Source organism: Dendropsophus ebraccatus, chromosome 1 (genome assembly GCF_027789765.1).
Source record: "Dendropsophus ebraccatus isolate aDenEbr1 chromosome 1, aDenEbr1.pat, whole genome shotgun sequence".
NCBI classification, from domain to species: domain Eukaryota; kingdom Metazoa; phylum Chordata; class Amphibia; order Anura; family Hylidae; genus Dendropsophus; species Dendropsophus ebraccatus.
In genome coordinates this window covers 61743107-61762625 of record NC_091454.1, presented here as the reverse complement: position 1 = coordinate 61762625, position 19519 = coordinate 61743107, and the positions used below count along the sequence as shown (strand labels likewise).

Here is a 19519-nt window from a genome sequence, read left to right as displayed (position 1 = left end):
TCTCTACCCCAAATGACTAAGGCTACTAACACAGGGAACAATTCTAACAAAAAGATATTAGAACAAACCCCGGCCTGAACCCATGAATCAGGCCACAGTTCAGCAGACCATTTACCAGCAAAGAAGGCGCCATAGCCATGTGCGCCAGCAGCATCAGTATATAAAGAACGCATCTGCTTCTACAAATTCGGGTAAAAACACAGTATGCCCATTAAAAGGAGAGACAAACTGTAAACACATGCTCAGGTCCTCTTTAAGAGGTTTAGTAAGATGGACATGAGCATGGGGAGATTTCAGACCAGCAGTAGCTCTGTACAATCTTTTAGAGAATACCTGTCCCATAGGGATAACCCGCACAGTAAAATTCAGGAGCCCTAAAAGAAACTGTAATTCCTTCAACGTCACCTTGTTTTTTACTAACATATGCTCCAGCACACCCTTCAGCTTGAACAATTTCTCAGGCGGCAAACGGAACTCCATCTTCAAAGAGTCCAGAGTGATGCCCAGAAACTCCAAACAGTGACATGGACCAACCGTTTTGTCCTCCGCCAGTGGGATACCAAAAACCTTGGCAAACCAATTAAAATTAGACAACAGATCCGCACAAGCGGAGGAGTCAGAACAGCAAATAAACAAAAAATCGTCTAAATAGTGCACAACAGCGCCCTCTGGGACGCTGCTGCTCACTACTCAATGCAGAAATGAAGCAAATGTCTCAAAATAATAGCATGATTAAGTAAAACCCATGGGTAAACAACAATCGAAATAAAACATATTATCAAAACCTAGGGAGCTGAAACCTTCTGGATTAACAGGGAGCAAACGAAACGCCGACTTAATATCACACTTAGCTAAGTATGAACCCACACCAAAAACTCGTAGCACTTTAACTGCATCAGATAGAGAAGCATAAGAGACAGAGGCAAGAGATTTATCCGCATCATCATTCAAAGAAAAGTGCAACGGGTAAGACAAGTGATGAATCAATCTAAAAGTCCCGGGATCTCCGTTAGGGACCAATCCCAAGGGGGAAATCCCAAAGTCTGGAAAGGGGGGTGCGGAAAAAGGCCCTGCCACCCTCCCCTCCAAAACTTCCTTTTTTATTTTGTCCCTGACTATATCCTCATGTATAGAGACTGACTTTAGATTATTGATAATAATACAACCTTTCCCAGAATATGGTGGAACATCAAAACCTATGGAGAAACCATGAACAATTAAATTAGCCTTCCGTCTGTCGGGGAATTTGTCTAAGTACGGCAACATTTTTTCCAGTTTCACTGGAGTCAATGCTCTTGGCCAGCAATTCCTTTGTAGAGGGCAGCCCCTGTCCGGCTTGAGCAGCTCGCTTGAAACACCGAGACATTGAGTGCTGACCGCCACAAAAGGAACATTCATGCCGATAGCGGCAGTTGGAGGCCCATTTACAGGATCCCTCGTTAAAGGCGAAACAAGTGCCTTTACGAAAAGTACCCTGCAAAGAGGACGGCGGTTTAGGGACAGAGCTCTTCTGCGGTAACATTAAATTCAGCCATAGTCCTACATTTTTGTTTCCCCATCTAAGATTAGGGTGTACAGACAGCTTCTGTCTAAAGGCCTCATCATAGAAGAACCAGGCCATACCGCCGAAGCTGCAGTAGAATATTGTCCATATGTTAAAATAATGCAGAGCATAACTCTGGAGGTTTCTCACCCATGACTGCACAATATATGGCAAAAGCATGTAACCAATTAAATATGGACCGGGGTGGTTTCTTTCTATCCTCTCCAGATTTATCTTCAGCTTTTTTAACAGCTACTTCTCTATTAGAAGGTAACAATGACAATAAATCAATGAAGTCACCCCGCCATATTTTATCTTTTACATTTTGTTGCAAATGAAAACCCAAGGGGGAAACTTCGCAGGCTAGAGCCTCTTTAACACAACATTCTGGCACACCAGCACTCTTTTCTATCAATGGCGTTACATTAGAAGCAGAGCACTCTAAGCCTGACACACTCAAATTAGGGGCAGCACTTGGACTCTGAGACCACACATCCAAGAGAGATGGGGTACTAGGCAAACCCCTTGCCACTAGGGCACAAAACTATCTAACTGCATCACTGTTAACTAAGGTAGACATGCTAACAGAAGGGACAGGACCCACATGAAAGTTCTCACCCACAGCTGCTGTCTCTGCTTCACCTCCGTGCTGTGGTGTATGGCTGTCACTGCTGGGCTGCTGTGATGACTCATCCCTGTGTGCAGGAGATCTGTGCCGCCTCCTGCTGGAGCTGCTGCCATGACGACGATCCCCACGTGCCTGAGACTCTTCAGAAGGAGGGGGAGGGAGGGGAGCTGAATCAGCTCTATTACTACTACTGCTCCTCCTCCTCTTCTCTGGACGTTCCCCACGGCTGCTCCGGGATCGATGATGCCTGACAGCAGCATCCTCTTCCTGCACGGCCGGATCTCTAGGGGGCAGTATCCGGCAGATGACCCTTCTTGATGGCCCCGCCTCTTCCTCTTCCGGACTAGCCTCGGCAACTGTCGGCACAGGTTCTTGAAGGCATCTACGGAGCCATGTCTCTCCGCCCGCTCCCTCCGCCTTCCTCAGCAACTCGGCCAGAAGATTCTCCATCCCGGCAATTACGATCTCCGGCAGACAGAACTGACAGGTAAGAACGCGCTGCACTGCCGCTGCCCGAAGCCCGCTCTTTCACAGTGAACTGCGCTATGCTAATAAGCACCACACAGACACTGGTTAGCTCTTTCACAGGCAGACAACAGGAGCAGCAATCTTCTTCTCCCAATCCACGCCGACTGAGCAGCGCAGCGCAGGCTCCCATATAAGTACTGCTTGAATTCTCCCGCACAAATCAGAGAGCCAATCAAAAGTGCGGACACGCAATTATTTTTAGCTCTCCCTTTTCCCGCACATTTCATCCAGCCAATCACAGCGGGGTCTGTTGCTGGCCAGAAACCAGGAGCTTCCACAGACACCTGAAAGATAAAAGGGCGGGGGGTGGAGAAAGCACAAACCTGACACTAATAACAGTACCTGACCCTACCATCAGGGGATGGGGGGCGCAATTCCGTGTGTCCCCCTTTGATAAAGGGGGGCCCATTTCAGTACTTACACATACCTCATATACTTTAGTAGAATTATGTATTATTCACTTTATCATGTCTCTCCAAATGGCTTATAACTTTGTATATGTGTTGCCATTTTCTGACTAGAAAATTATTGGATGACTGTGTTGAATTCTAATTGATTTTCAATTAAACATTATTGGTACATCCACAATCATATATGTTCTTTTTTGTGGCAATGGTGCATGTACTATTGCTGTAAACCTCTTACATGACAGGATACAGCTTGCCATAATTGTTAGATAAGGTGCTGCTGCCTATATTTTTTAAAATTACCAGCATAATTCCACTGTGTCCCCATAATCCCCCTGTAGTTCCCTCTTATGTGTCCCCATTATCCCCTCATACAGTCTCCATATACCGCCTCACATAGTATAGCCCCCACAGTATATAGCCAGTGTATATATGGTCTCCATACACCCCCCTCACACAGTATAGCCACCACAGTGTATAGCCAATGTAGATAGGAGTGTAGATGTCTGCCACTGTGGGACTAGAGCAGAGAAGGGATGCAGTACCAGGGGTGAGGTTTGGTGGGGGGGGGGGGGTTTATTTTAAAAATTGCCCGCCCGGGTGGTGGTGGTGGGGTCGGAGAGAGTCGGAGGACAGGTGCTGTAGGAATGTGAGGCAGAGGGGCAGTGCAAGGCTGGAGCCTGCAGCATTTTCTGGGCACAGTGGAGGAATGATCACTGTCTGCCCGGGGGGTGCTTTTTTTTTTTTTTTTGTGAGACAGAGAGGCAGCGCTGGCGGCCACCTGGAGTACATTTTCCTATTTGAAATTTTTTTTTTTCAAGGCTTTTAAATTGCGCCCCCTGTAATTTACCACTAAATGGTGCCCTAGGCCATTGCCTACCCTTGGTCCCGGCCCTGGTCCAATACCCCCAGCAGAGTAGGAGACTTCTTCTCCTAATCAGACACAAGGTGGCAGATGTGGGTAAGTCTCTACAATGCACAACAGTACAGTATGGTAGTAAGCAGGGTATACATCTTGTTCTGCAACAAAATTGCATGACTATGTTGAAGCAAATGGTAATAATGTAAATGTTTTCACTCTGCACTGACATATGTCTTTTGAGATATGCTGTAAGTCCCTTGATTTTGTTCTTTGTAGTTACCCTGAAATTTTTTTAGAATTTTTTTGAATGACGACACAGCAGTTTGAGGAGCTAGCCAATCTTCTGCGGCCTGAGCTAACCTTTAGGAACACATCGATGCGGCGTGCTATATGTGTGGAAGAACGACTACTCATCACCTTGCGGTGAGTCTACTATGCGAGTTTGATGTCATATGCAATTATAGTGAGTAATGGTATGTGCAGTAATGTTCATGGAAACTCTGTGATGGAAGTTGCCACAGGGGTCTGCTTGTGCCCTGTGGTGGCCATGTCTCTCTCTAGCAGTGCCCTACACCCCATTCTAGTCATGCGCGGATTCCTTACTCCATAAAAACATGTATCATGTTATTTCTTTGGACAGAGGAAGGAATCCGTCTATGCATATAATGGAGTCTAGTACAGGGTTGGAGATGCGCACGACCAGAGCAGTACACGTGTACCCCCAAAGCCGGGAATTCCACAATGGAGTTTTTTGAACATTAATCAATGTCCACATGCCCTAGCTAGCTCAAGTTTCTCTAGTTGGCTGGTTAGTGCAAATTTCAGCCCAAATTGACTTGATCAATGTAAAATATGGTAATTCTAACATATATGGTATATACTTACCAATTAGTCACATAGAGGGAGATGTAAGGTGCAAACTAGCCACAGTAACCAAGTGCAGCGAATGCATCCGCTATGCTCAAAGGATAGTGAGCAGTAATTTAGCGCTATGGACAGTTGCCACAATTGCAAAGTTGCCACAATTTCAGACATCTCACCCATCCTTTCTCTGGTTAATGTCTTTGTGAAATGGCGCAATTGGTTACAAATATGATGTACACCATTACTTCACGATTTAGAGACATTATACCTTCCAAACACTACTGTTAGCTGTAGCCACACTTGAGTATTAATTCAATCATTTTTCTTCTGGGTGAAAAAATGCTATATTTTTTTTTTCTTTTTTTCTCATTCATTCCTGTTTTTTTTTTTTTTTTTTTTTAATTATTATTCTAAAATCAGTTTTTTAGCCACAGGAGAGAGCTATGCATCCCTGCACTTTTAATTCCAGGTTGGTATGTCTACCATCTCCAGAATTGTGAAGTGCACATGCAGCGTCATCTAGCAGAAATTGCAGCCCATGGTGATGCCCTGTCCTACCGAGGAGACTTGGCGGCATGTTGCAACAGGCTTTCAAAATGTTGCCAATTTTCCACATTGCCTAGGTGCCGTCGATGGCAAACACGTTAGGGTCCAGCAGCCACCGCACTCAGGATCCCGGTTTTATAATTACAAAAAATATTTCTCAGTGGTCCTGATGGCGGTGGCTGATGCAAACTGTTGTTTCGTTTCCATTGATGTTGGTGCCTATGGCAGTACTGGAGATTCTCGGGTGCTGCAGACATCACAGATTGGTCTGCAAATTCTTCGAGCGGGCGTTACGCTCCCAGGAGCCGAACCACTTCCTGGCTCCACAGATCCATTTCCCTTTGTGATGATATCGGATGAGGCCTTTCCATTGTTGCCAAACCTGTTGCGCCCATAACCACAAAGAGACCTGGACACCAGGAAGAGGATTTTTAATTTTCGGCTCTCCAGAGCACATAGAGTTGTGGAGTGCACCTTTGGGATCATGTGTAGTCAGTGGCGGGTCCTGAATACATCACTCATCGCTGGTGTGGTCATTAAAGCTTGCTGTGTTCTCCACAATTATACCTGCCTTAATATTACTAATGTAATTGTGAACAACCAGCAATCTCCACTAGAATCAGCAGTTGAGGAGCATTTGGCTCTTCCCTCCAACCTGGGTGCTACTATTCGTGAGAGGTATACTGACTATTTCATGTCCCCTGAAGGTGCCGTGCCCTGGCAATACTCCTGTGTGGGTGATGAGTAGTCCGGCTGCTCAAGAGTAGGTAGTCCAAGAAGTCCACATCCAATTCCCCCGATAACTGCGACTGGTGCTGGTGGAGAATAGCTGTCATGGCAGTGATCAATTAAGACGACATTTGGACCACACTAAACACCAGTCACTTAAAAGGTAATGGAAAACATTTAAACACAAAAGTACATGTATTCATTGGCTGTAGTAGAAATATTTGTGACATGTGGGGGCACCAGACTTCAAATTGCAAACCAGGACACTGTAAGCCCCTTATTACCCCAACAGATTATTGCTTAGGATTTATGGTACCTACAGCCAGCATTGTTTAGCAATACACAAGGAACTTCACCCTTTGCATAGTTTCCCTGTTTATTGGTTACTCCTTGTATTGTGTATCTCAAAAATGGAGTGATAAGCTGTGGTGGAAATTAAGCCATAAGGCATTTTGCAGGAAAAAACTTTGTGTCAGAACTGGCTACCAAGATTTCACCTTTACAGAACTAGTGAAGTGATCAGGGGTAGATGTAGCCATGTAGCTATATGGAGACCCTGCATGCTGGGAGCGGCCATTTGTACAAAGCATCATGGTGATCCTGGTGAGCAAAATTAAAACAGCATGCACACTGTTGCTCAATTTAAAATATGTTCACAGAAATTAAAACAAACCCAAGTATTTATTTTTTTGTTCACTTTGTAGAGATTTTCGCACTACATAGCATTTAGGACTGACCAGCATTGAAACTACATACTTTTCTCTTTAATTGTTGTGTGAACAATGCTTCTTTCTGTTGAAAATGGTTCCTGTCAGAGGACAATGGTGTTTTCACAAAACCCAGTTTGTAGTAGTCAATAGCCAGATTTAAAGGACAAGTGCCATGAAAAACTTTTTCCCAGTAATTGAAGCACATTACAAAGTTATATAACTCTGTAATATGCTTCAATCACCTATCTGCCTCCCTTCCCTGTCTTTTCCCCCCTCCACCCCCCACCAGGAAGTGTCCTGACTCACACAGACCTGATTACTGCCGTCACCGTCACCAGGCAGCTCCTTCTTGTGAGGATGAGTCATCAGCAGGAGGGTTGCTCTAGGTCCTGTTACACCAGCCTCCCCCTCCTTGTCAGGTGACTCTGCTCCCTCAGCTTATCTTCTCTAGTGACATGACTCCTTCACTGAGTCCACGGCAGCAGGAAAGAGGGTATGAGGGGAGGGGAGGCTGCCTATGTGCCGGAGTCAGTCGGAGGGAAGATAAGCAAGTGAGATGTGACAAGTGATGGCTTGCAGTTGTTCAGCCAATGGGAGCTGAGCAAGCCTGTCACCTGACAAGGCAGGGGAGAGGGGAGGCTAGTGTAACAGGAGAAGGAGCTGAGAGAAGAGCTTGGTGACGGTGACGACAGTAATTAGGTCTGTGTGAGTCAGGACACTTCCTGGTGGGGGGTGGAGGGGGGAAAAGACAGGGAAGGGAGGCAGATAGGTGATTGAAGCACATTACAGAGTTATATAACTTTGTAATGTGCTTCAATTACTGGGAAAAAGTTTTTCATGGCACTTGTCCTTTAAATAATGAAAGGAAAGGTCCTCCTCTAGGAAGCTCACCATAACCTACACCTAAAGATCACATCTCCTGACACTGAGCCAGTAGTTATCTCCAAAAATTCAAATATATATTCTAACAGTACTTCGTGTTATGGAGAGCCTTCATAACCATAACTTCTCACCATACACATAGGGGGGCATTTTTTACGCCAGGCTTACAAATGTCCCCACAGCTCTGGAGCTCAGGGCATTTCCTCCACATAAATCCCAATCGCATAGAGGCCGTCTGTGTGAAGATTTTGAAACCTTTGAAAGCTCAGAGCTGGCAGTGGTTTCATTATCATTTTTCCACCGAAAAAATGATGAAGGCAGCGCACCCTCTGCATGCTGCTGCACCCACCTCTCTGCCCCGCTGGTGACTGTGGCGCAGAGGCAAACAAAATATTCACAAGAATAGCAAATTACCGATATGCGAAAAAGCGGATTTCGTGCATTTGGGGAGTTCCCCTTTGGCCTGGAGCATCCGCTCGGCCCGTCTAGCCTGCCCTCCCACTATGCATATATATATATATATGCATAGTGGGAGGGCAGGCTAGGCGGGCCGATCGGGTTCTCCGGACTGACGGGGAACGCCCCAAATGCTCAGAAGCCCCTTATTAGAATATCAGTAATTGGCTAATACCGGCACAATGATGTACCCCACAAGTATAAACAGCGGCGCTGCAGCCCTAAGGTAAATAGTGGCTGGCGCATATCAGCATGTTCACTTGTCTAAATCTGCTGATAGTGCCGCTTGAAGATTTGTGGTTTGTGTGCTGACTAATGGGATTTAATATTTTATAAAAATTAACTGATATTTTTTAATCATTTTGTAGTGTGTGGCTCTAAGTGATGGTGGTGTGCATTCTGTGGTGGACCCCTACCCCACACACCCGTGTTACCAGCAGTGAAAATAACGAGCTACAGTAGTTTGAGAAATTATTCTAAGAGCCTCTTAGCAAGTGAGTATATCCCACTTTGTCTGGTCTCTAAGCCAATTAATGATTCATTTGGGGTGTTCATTCTAAGTATTAAATGTTTGAGTGGCCCAGTTGGAAGGTGTGAAGAAATAGGTGGGCATAGGTCATAAGGCAGGGGTTTCAAAAAGGTCATCCATCGTCAACACCCACAGGACAAGAGAAAGTCCACTGTCCATGATTCTAAATCATGTGCAGTAGACTAACATTGGCTTTAAATCATTTTGAGCTGTAAAATTTAGCCCAAAACATCTAATAGCTTAAATCATGCACTAGAAATAAAAACTAAATACAAGAATATGGTCATCAAAAATTTTTATTGCAAGAGTAATACAGCAACAGACCAGTGTGCTAACAAATACTCAACCGAAGTGTAAACTGTTACATTACTAATTTATTTATTTTTTTTACTTTGTAGGATCACCTTACTGAGAATGCATAATCCGCTAAATGCTGCAATACCCAAGCAAGATGCAGTGCAGCATAAACACCAACAAATTTCGGCTGTGATGCGTTTTGGTTTCCAATAGTCTGACCTAAATACAATTACCTTTCTGTATAACTTGAGCAAGACTCAAGAAAGACTGTCACATTGTAGATTGACCATTGTGTAAATTGAACATTTACATGTGTGTAGTAATGACAACATTACAAGTGTGCTGCTACAGAGATTGAGCAATGGTGCTAGGATACATCTGCCAGAATATCAAGTTTTTAAACTTTTTAGAGATTCTGTTTAGAAAGCACTGGCTTTACAAAGATAATTTTCATCTTTATTTTCAGTATGTGCCACCTAAAAGGAGGTATTCTTTAGTGTTAATTTCCTCAGGGTAGACGGATGTAGAATGGCTGTAATGTTGCCCCCCTGCGGCCAGTCAGGATCTGTGATAATATGCTTGGAGTGGGGCAAATGTTTAGATAGGCGCCATGCTGGTCAGCGCCATAATGCTCTGTCATTATAGTGGTACACAGATTAGTGCATTTACCACCCTCCAAGCATCTTAGGAGATATGCTGCACTGCCCCAGGTTGACACCAGTACAGGCATTCAACATCTGTGTTCCATGAGAAACACAAAGCGTAGGAATGCAACCTACAAGTGGTGTGCGTAGTGGACACTGGTATTTTCGTCTGGAGAATGGCTGGTTCTAATCTCTGGACAACCATTTTGTTTAAGAAAATTGGCATCATTACCAGTCCCAGCATTCCAGCTATAGCACGGGTCTTCAAACTCCGGCCCTACAGGTGTCTGCAAACTGCACTTCCCATCAAGGCTCAATAGCCAAAATCAAAGATTCTGAGGGTTAAGAATGATGGGAGTTGTGTTTAATCGACAGCTGAAGGGGCGGAGTTTTGGAAACCATGCACTCGGCTATTATGTTGGCAATACTACACCATGACAAATGTTTTTTGGTCAAATGAGTAACATTGAGCAAACATTGTAAAACGTAAAGTCTAAATTAATGCAAATTTTTCAAGTGCAAAACAGGGTTGGCACAACAAAAAACAGGCTGATAAGGCACATAGTCAACCCTGTAGTTTTGACAGCAAAATACACAATATGAATAACCACATTTTCAAGAAGCATCATAGGGAACTGATGCATAATTTTAACAACATGCTAACGTAGCATAAAAACATAAAAAACATGTAGAAACCTAAGTAACCAAAGATTTTTGGGAGGCATTACATACACAAACATTGCTTTTTTTAAAGGCTCATAGGTTTGTGGTGAACCATAAGGGGGTTATGTTGTGAGACACTTTGTGTCTCATACAACTTACTTAGCTGAGCTGTAAGTGAAACTTGGGTTAAACCTGGCGAATTCAGTGGAGTGGAGTTTAGTAGCTCCATGAAGCTACCCCTTGGACAGGTATTACCTTGCATGTGGCTGCTGTTTGACATATCAAAAGAGTGTGTCATTTCTCTAGCACACATTTGTGTGCTGCTTGGGCCAACAGTGGTGTTTGGTGCATTCAAAATGTAGTTATCAGTCCCACCAATGTTTGAGTTCTTTTTTTTCTCAAAAAGATTTTTTAGGGTCAAAAATATTTCTGCATTGTCGGGTATTGGGTCTGGCTTCTCAAATAATGTCAATAGCTCAAAAATTGGTGGGACTGATACCCACTGGCAGCACTCAGGGAGCCGACGTATGCGCTCAGCTACTGAGGCAGCCAAACGGTCCCAGTGGTCTTCCTTTTCTACACGCCCAATCATATTTAGGGCCTCACGTTCCATTACAGTTGGCATTAAACTGCGTGCATTTGTCTTGGAGGGTACACGCGCACAGGCTTCACGACGAGGCCCACCAGCGGATGTTGATGGTTGGCCATCCCCTTAGCTAGAGGGACCAGCCTGGGCCACACTCACATCCTGGGATGTTGCAAGGTCATCATCAGATCCAGATGATGGCAGTGGGTTACTATCTTCACATGCTGATTCTGGCATGGGAATGTTGCCTTCAGTTCTGAAAAAAAAGGAAGATGATAAACATAGTGGATACATGTCAGAATGGTGTACATCACAAACCAAAATCTTACACCAGTGCAATACATACATGTACACAATCAGATATTTTTAAGGTAGATGTTCCTTAATAACTATACTGTTCCTCTTCTGTGTGTCCCTTATAGCAATTACATGCAATAAAAAATAAACCATGTGATTAAGGTTATTAACTGCAAACTTATTAATTTTGATTGTAGTGAAGTTATGGGGGAGATTTATCAAACATGGTGTAAAGTGAAACTGGCTCAGTTGCCCCTAGCAACCAATCAGATTCCACCTTTCATTTTCCAAAGAGTCTGTGAGGAATGAAAGGTGGAATCTGATTGGTTGCTAGGGGCACATAACACAGACTGATTTATCAGTGTACTTTTTGGACCAAAAGCCAGGAATGGATCTCTATTGTGTTTAATTCACTTTTTGCCCTTTATGAGCTGTTCAGTTTTTACTCACATTCAGACTTTGGCTTCAAAAACCTGTCTGATCAAGCTCTCTATGTAAATGCACCACTACAAGCGGTCAAAGTATAAACATTCCCTCATTAACTAGGCAACCTTCGAAACATCCTGCCCACAAGCAATATTTTGCAAGTTAAGAGGAGGATAAAAAGAGTGATAAAAGAGTTTAACATCATACGAGTGATGTACTACGGCCTGTTACCATTGGTGGAGCATGTTTGTAAAGGGGCTGCAAATTTAAAAATTACAGGACATTTTATTCCAAGTTTAAAGGGGAGGATAAAATATTGCGCTTGGCCTTTCAACGGACAACCTGTGGCATTATAGTATGTGTTGTTTCTTGAAAGATTATGTCTGAAGGGACCCCTGGCGTGTCTATGCATTAAGCAATTAGAAAAAGTGGTTGGTAAAAAATTAATGTGGGAAATTTTTGATTAAAAAAAAAATTATTTAGAAATCAAAGCACCACGCAGACAGGGGGCCGCTACATTAGGAGAACAATAGGATCCTTCAGGGGAAAAGTGTGATTGAGCAATTCATATGTAATTTTTATTTTTTTTAAAAGGATACTTAAAAAATAAAAGAAAAAAACTTACTGTCTGAGCTCACGCCCTACATGTAAAAATTGTAGGATGTCTGAATAGGGAGTCTTCCTTTTAGGTGGTGACGACCCGCTTTTTCCAAGATCATTTTAGTATTTGCGAAATTGGTCGCGTACTGATCTCCAACGGTTTCTCACATCCTTGCCTATAAATAATAACCACAGAGAGAGTGAAAGACATTAGAGAGCAACAAGGTATACACCATTCCACAAGCCTGCATGGGGCTAACATGTCAAATTAGACTGTAGTGTGAGTATTTTCAAACTCAGCAAATATTGTACTGGTTCAAACATTAGTCACATATGTCACCATCCTCATTAGTGATAATCACTAACCTATCTGCATTTTTATTTTTGGGGTCAATGTGTCCCATTCAGGATATAAGGTTGTACAAATCTGCTTCCATATTTCGTTCTTCACATGACGGTTACTGTATTTTGGGTGATTGATATCCCATATTGCATGCTGCTGCTCAACCTGAAACAAAAGACACATGTCCGAAACATTACAAGATCAGAATAGGTTTACTATGTTGGAACTTCTGGGTAAAAAACACTTGGGAGCAAGGCAAATTTTGTAGAATTTTTTTTAACTTGAGCAAGCATTTGAAAGTTTCAAATTTTTAGAGGACTAAATTAATGCAGAAGGAAAATGCAAACACGAAGAGACAAGATAGAAATAAAAAAAAAAAAAAATTTATATATATATATATATATATATATATATAAATATATCACATTGCATAATATATATATTGTGTATATGTATATCATTAATTTCTGTGTAGGAACAACGCAAATTCTAATAAATTTCAATATGTTTGTATCTCAAAAAAAAAAAATATATATATATGTAATATATTTTTTTTACGAGGTACAAACATATTGAAATTTATTAGAATTTGCGTTGTTCCTACACAGAAATTAATGATAGATATATATATTTTATTAGTTAATGGCTTGAAAAAGATCTCATTGAGAAGATTGAAACGTTGCATGTTGGGTAATAATCCAAACCACTTTTTTATTCACTAAATCTGGAGTGCCGGCTTTTCCTATATCTTCCGGATAAATATATATATAAAAATATACATATATACACACACTGAATAATAGGAAATATTAGAGTAACTGTACCACCAGGCCCAGGCAGAAGTACTGGAGGCGGCCGACCCACCCTTAATGGGAAGAAACTCCAGCCCCTCCATGACGTGACTCAATTAGAATCAATGGAACCCTATCATAGAGGGGCTAGGGTTTCCTAGCCCCACAGGGTGGGTCGGCCCGCCTTCAGTGCTTCTGCCTGGGCCTGGTGGCACAGTTACTTTAAAATAAACCTTTTAATTATTGTACTAAAAAAATTTCAAGGAAAAAAATTATAGGAGAAAACACCACAAAAGAAAAAAAAATCTCTCTCTCTTTCTATATATATATATATATATATAGATAGAGATATGTATGTAGGAGCATGATGATCTGTCAATAACAGATTATGCATTTTAAAATATAAAAAAAAATCACTATTTCACATTTCTAGGTTGTTAACATAAATTTGACAAGTCAAAAAAATAAATGGAAAAACCGTCGGATATTTCATTTATATATGAGACAAACTATCTTCCATGTGAATAGGGCAGAATGGGGATTGCTGAGGGTGATAGAGCAAGACTGGGGGGGTTAGAGGGAACCTTGGGGGGGGTGCCTGTAGGGGGACAGAGGGAGACTAGAGGGGGGGGACACAGAGGGAGACTAGGGGGGGGGACACACAGAGGGAGACTAGGGGGGGGGACACACAGAGGGAGACTAGGGGGGGGGACACACAGAGGGGGACTAGAGGTGGGGACGCAGAGGGGGACTAGAGGTGGGGACGCAGAGGGGGACTAGAGGTGGGGACGCAGAGGGGGACTAGAGGTGGGGACGCAGAGGGGGACTAGAGGGGGGGACGCAGAGGGGGACTAGAGGTGGGGACGCAGAGGGGGACTAGAGGTGGGGACGCAGAGGGGGACTAGAGGTGGGGACGCAGAGGGGGACTAGAGGTGGGGACGCAGAGGGGGACTAGAGGTGGGGACGCAGAGGGAGACTAGAGGTGGGGACGCAGAGGGAGACTAGAGGGGGGGACGCAGAGGGAGACTAGAGGGGGGGACGCAGAGGGAGACTAGAGGGGGGGACGCAGAGGGAGACTAGAGGGGGGGACGCAGAGGGAGACTAGAGGGGGGGACGCAGAGGGAGACTAGAGGGGGGGACGCAGAGGGAGACTAGAGGGGGGGACGCAGAGGGAGACTAGAGGGGGGGACGCAGAGGGAGACTAGAGGGGGGGACGCAGAGGGAGACTAGAGGGGGGGACGCAGAGGGAGACTAGAGGGGGGGACGCAGAGGGAGACTAGAGGGGGGGACGCAGAGGGAGACTAGAGGGGGGGACGCAGAGGGAGACTAGAGGGGGGGACGCAGAGGGAGACTAGAGGGGGGGACGCAGAGGGAGACTAGAGGGGGGGACGCAGAGGGAGACTAGAGGGGGGGACGCAGAGGGAGACTAGAGGGGGGGACGCAGAGGGAGACTAGAGGGGGGGACGCAGAGGGAGACTAGAGGGGGGGACGCAGAGGGAGACTAGAGGGGGGGACACAGAGGGAGACTAGAGGGGGGGACGCAGAGGGAGACTAGAGGGGGGGACGCAGAGGGAGACTAGAGGGGGGGACGCAGAGGGAGACTAGAGGGGGGGACGCAGAGGGAGACTAGAGGGGGGGGACGCAGAGGGAGACTAGAGGGGGGGACGCAGAGGGAGACTAGAGGGGGGGACGCAGAGGGAGACTAGAGGGGGGGACGCAGAGGGAGACTAGAGGGGGGGACGCAGAGGGAGACTAGAGGGGGGGACACAGAGGGAGACTAGAGGGGGGGACACAGAGGGAGACTAGAGGGGGGGACACAGAGGGAGACTAGAGGGGGGGACACAGAGGGAGACTAGAGGGGGGGACACAGAGGGAGACTAGAGGGGGGGACACAGAGGGAGACTAGAGGGGGGGACACAGAGGGAGACTAGAGGGGGGGACACAGAGGGAGACTAGAGGGGGGGGACACAGAGGGAGACTAGAGGGGGGGACACAGAGGGAGACTAGAGGGGGGGACACAGAGGGAGACTAGAGGGGGGGACACAGAGGGAGACTAGAGGGGGGGACACAGAGGGAGACTAGAGGGGGGGGACACAGAGGGAGACTAGAGGGGGGGACACAGAGGGAGACTAGAGGGGGGGACACAGAGGGAGACTAGAGGGGGGGACACAGAGGGAGACTAGAGGGGGGGACACAGAGGGAGACTAGAGGGGGGGACACAGAGGGAGACTAGAGGGGGGGACACAGAGGGAGACTAGAGGGGGGGACACAGAGGGAGACTAGAGGGGGGGACACAGAGGGAGACTAGAGGGGGGGGACACAGAGGGAGACTAGAGGGGGGGACACAGAGGGAGACTAGAGGGGGGGACACAGAGGGAGACTAGAGGGGGGGACACAGAGGGACACTAGAGGGGGGGACACAGAGGGAGACTAGAGGGGGGGACACAGAGGGAGACTAGAGGGGGGGACACAGAGGGAGACTAGAGGGGGGGACACAGAGGGAGACTAGAGGGGGGGACACAGAGGGAGACTAGAGGGGGGGGACACAGAGGGAGACTAGAGGGGGGGACACAGAGGGAGACTAGAGGGGGGGAAACAGAGGGAGACTAGAGGGGGGGACACAGAGGGAGACTAGAGGGGGGGACACAGAGGGAGACTAGAGGGGGGGACACAGAGGGAGACTAGAGGGGGGGACACAGAGGGAGACTAGAGGGGGGGACACAGAGGGAGACTAGAGGGGGGGACACAGAGGGAGACTAGAGGGGGGGACACAGAGGGAGACTAGAGGGGGGGACACAGAGGGAGACTAGAGGGGGGGACACAGAGGGAGACTAGAGGGGGGGACACAGAGGGAGACTAGAGGGGGGGACACAGAGGGAGACTAGAGGGGGGGGGCACAGAGGGAGACTAGAGGGGGGGGCACAGAGGGAGACTAGAGGGGGGGGGCACAGAGGGAGACTAGAGGGGGGGGGCACAGAGGGAGACTAGAGGGGGGGGACACAGAGGGAGACTAGAGGGGGGGGGCACAGAGGGAGACTAGAGGGGGGGGCACAGAGGGAGACTAGAGGGGGGGGCACAGAGGGAGACTAGAGGGGGGGGACACAGAGGGAGACTAGAGGGGGGGGGCACAGAGGGAGACTAGAGGGGGGGGCACAGAGGGAGACGAGAGGGGGGGACGCAGAGGGAGACTAGAGGGGGGGACACAGAGGGAGACTAGAGGGGGGGGCACAGAGGGAGACTAGAGGGGGGGACACAGAGGGAGACTAGAGGGGGGGGCACAGAGGGAGACTAGAGGGGGGGGCACAGAGGGAGACTAGAGGGGGGGGCACAGAGGGAGACTAGAGGGGGGGGCACAGAGGGAGACTAGAGGGGGGGGCACAGAGGGAGACTAGAGGGGGGGGCACAGAGGGAGACTAGAGGGGGGGGCACAGAGGGAGACTAGAGGGGGGGGCACAGAGGGAGACTAGAGGGGGGGGCACAGAGGGAGACTAGAGGGGGGGGCACAGAGGGAGACTAGAGGGGGGGGCACAGAGGGAGACTAGAGGGGGGGACACAGAGGGAGACTAGAGGGGGGGGCACAGAGGGAGACTAGAGGGGGGGGGCACAGAGGGAGACTAGAGGGGGGGGCACAGAGGGAGACTAGAGGGGGGGGCACAGAGGGAGACTAGAGGGGGGGGCACAGAGGGAGACGGGAGGGGGGGGCACAGAGGGAGACGAGAGGGGGGGGCACAGAGGGAGACTAGAGGGGGGGGCACAGAGGGAGACTAGAGGGGGGGGCACAGAGGGAGACTAGAGGGGGGGGCACAGAGGGAGACTAGAGGGGGGGACACAGAGGGAGACTAGAGGGGGGGACACAGAGGGAGACTAGAGGGGGGGACACAGAGGGAGACTAGAGGGAGGGACACAGAGGGAGACTAGAGGGAGGGACACAGAGGGAGACTGCAGATCCCCGGGCTCTGGAGGAGGTAGCAGGGACTATAGATTAGTGCTATGACTGGAGCTGTACTGCGCGATCCTACTTCGCTAATAAACAGCTCCAGCATCAGCAGCGATCAACCGTAAGTTCCTGCTGTCTACTCAAAAGCACATGGAATATAAAGCTGTGTTGTAGGGCCGGGAGCAGAACACAGTATGGATGGGGCCTGGTCATCAAATGGCGCCGGCACAAAATGTCTGCAGATTGGGCGACCACCGCCCCTTTCCAGAATGTTCGCCTGCCCAAACGCTTTCCCACGGCGCCCGCCCGGCCCACACTGTCCCGTCTGCAAATTTTTTCTATTATATTATTATAAAACACGTGTCATATGTGGTGATTTGAACAAAAAAATTCTGAGAGGCACAGCACACATTTGTAACCCAGTAGGCCGCTACTTAAATTTGCCCAAAAATAAAACAATGACGAACAACACTCACCAGTGAGATCAAGCGGGTCAAATTAATGCCCAATCGGCTGAATGTGGCCATAACGTGGATAAACGATGGGCCCAGCGCTTCTGCTCCGGGAACGTGGCAACTTCTTCTCCGTCTTCCGCCTGTATGTCGGGCTGACTGGAAATGACGTACTTGTAAAGAAAGCCGCCAAAAATACGCTGTTAAAATCACATTCACAATGCCGAACAATAAATTTTGCACAATATCCGCAACGGAAATGCTTCGCCATTGACTATTATTGACCCTAAACTCGCAGCGGATTGCGTTCATGCGATTTACTTGCGGATTTATATCCGCAATCTGCAAGAGATCCGGTACGTGTGAAGGCACCCAAAAGGTTATTTTTAATAAGTGTACACCCAGACTGTGAAGCATATTGTAGAAAACCTCTGAATTTGATCTGGAACAAATGCCCATTACCTGAGTAAGGATATTCAAAACAAGTTCCTACAATTGATAACAGAACCAGTGATTGAAATAATTGAAAAAGTAAAACTAGAAAAAAAATTCAGAATAATAGTATACTGCACACCAGATATCTCCAAACAATAGCAGATGTCACTTGTGCAGCGATATGTGGACATTGATAAAATTACTGGAGGTCACAGGGGAGGTTAAGGAAAGTTTTTTGAAATTCGGTCATGTCACAGAAACAACTGGAAGAAGCCTTGCAGTTGTTGTTTTGGAAAGACTGAGCAAACATGGATTTTGTGTATCTGACATTCAAGGTCAGTGCTACGACAATCAAAGGAGTGCAGGCCATGGTTTTTAAAATAAATCCCTATACCTTTTTTGTACCCTGCTCTCAAAATAATTGAAACCTTGACATTGTACACACTGCAGAAAGTTCCAGCCAAACTAAACGGATTTAGGACATGTGGAGCAACAGAAAGATAGCAAGTAGCCACAAAGCATTCGTGATAGCTGACACATTTGTTACACACTTTGTCTCAGACACAAAAAGTGCGGGCTGTTTTATTACAGTTTCCCCAGCTTGTAAAAGCATAAAAAATATTTGTACATGGTACTAAATATTCAAGTGAAACATACAAAAAGTTTTAAGATCCATAGTAGGACCTATGCATTTCGCGCAGTGGAGCTTAATCATGGTCTAAAATCAATGTGAGTTGAAACAAATAAAACAAGGTGACCAACCAATGAGTTGGTGCCACGTCCAAAGTCACGTGCTGTGCAAGCACAGGTGTCAGGTTAACCCGATATTGTCCCAAATGATTAGATGCTTTTTAGCTATATATTCACACTAGTAATTGTGGTGAGGGGCACAGAATGGGGAAAGTGCGTGATTAGTTTACAAATATATATATATATAACAAGGTAATGAACATATGAAATAATAATATCATCACTAAAATTCAATAATGAAAAAGAAGATCATTTTTATAAAGGATGCCTGGTATCTATGCGAAAAATTGTTTCTGCTTCTCTGTGTAAGACTAATTTCTGCCAATGTCCTCCTCTGGAAGGTGTGTTTATTTTTATGATGCCATATGTACTAAATTAACTGATATCACCTCCGTGAATCTCTATAAAGTCCTTGGCTGCCCCGGAAACATAAATTTTATTTTGTTTTTTTAATGCTTGTTATATGTTCACTGATGCGCTATTTGAGTTTCCTAATTGTGCAGCCTACATACTGGAGATGACAACTAGCGCACTCTATAATGTAGATGACATGGTCACTGGAACAATCAATGAATTCATTGATGGTAAAAGACTGATTATGTGTAATATTCATG

At 46.4% G+C, this 19519-nt stretch overlaps 1 long non-coding RNA gene across 3 annotated transcripts; it reads left to right on the top strand.

Annotated features, from left to right (window-relative positions):
- Window positions 1-738: 738 nt before the first annotated feature.
- LOC138793368 (uncharacterized) lies at window positions 739-11320 on the top strand. Of its 3 annotated transcripts, none has more exons than XR_011363248.1 (4): window positions 739-2658; window positions 4265-4391; window positions 8524-8649; window positions 9083-11320. It is a non-coding gene; the product is annotated as an uncharacterized lncRNA (long non-coding RNA). The 3 variants fall into 3 exon arrangements; XR_011363247.1 differs by having other exon boundaries at window positions 4245-4391; XR_011363246.1 differs by lacking the exon at window positions 739-2658 and having other exon boundaries at window positions 3806-4391.
- Window positions 11321-19519: the final 8199 nt, after the last annotated feature.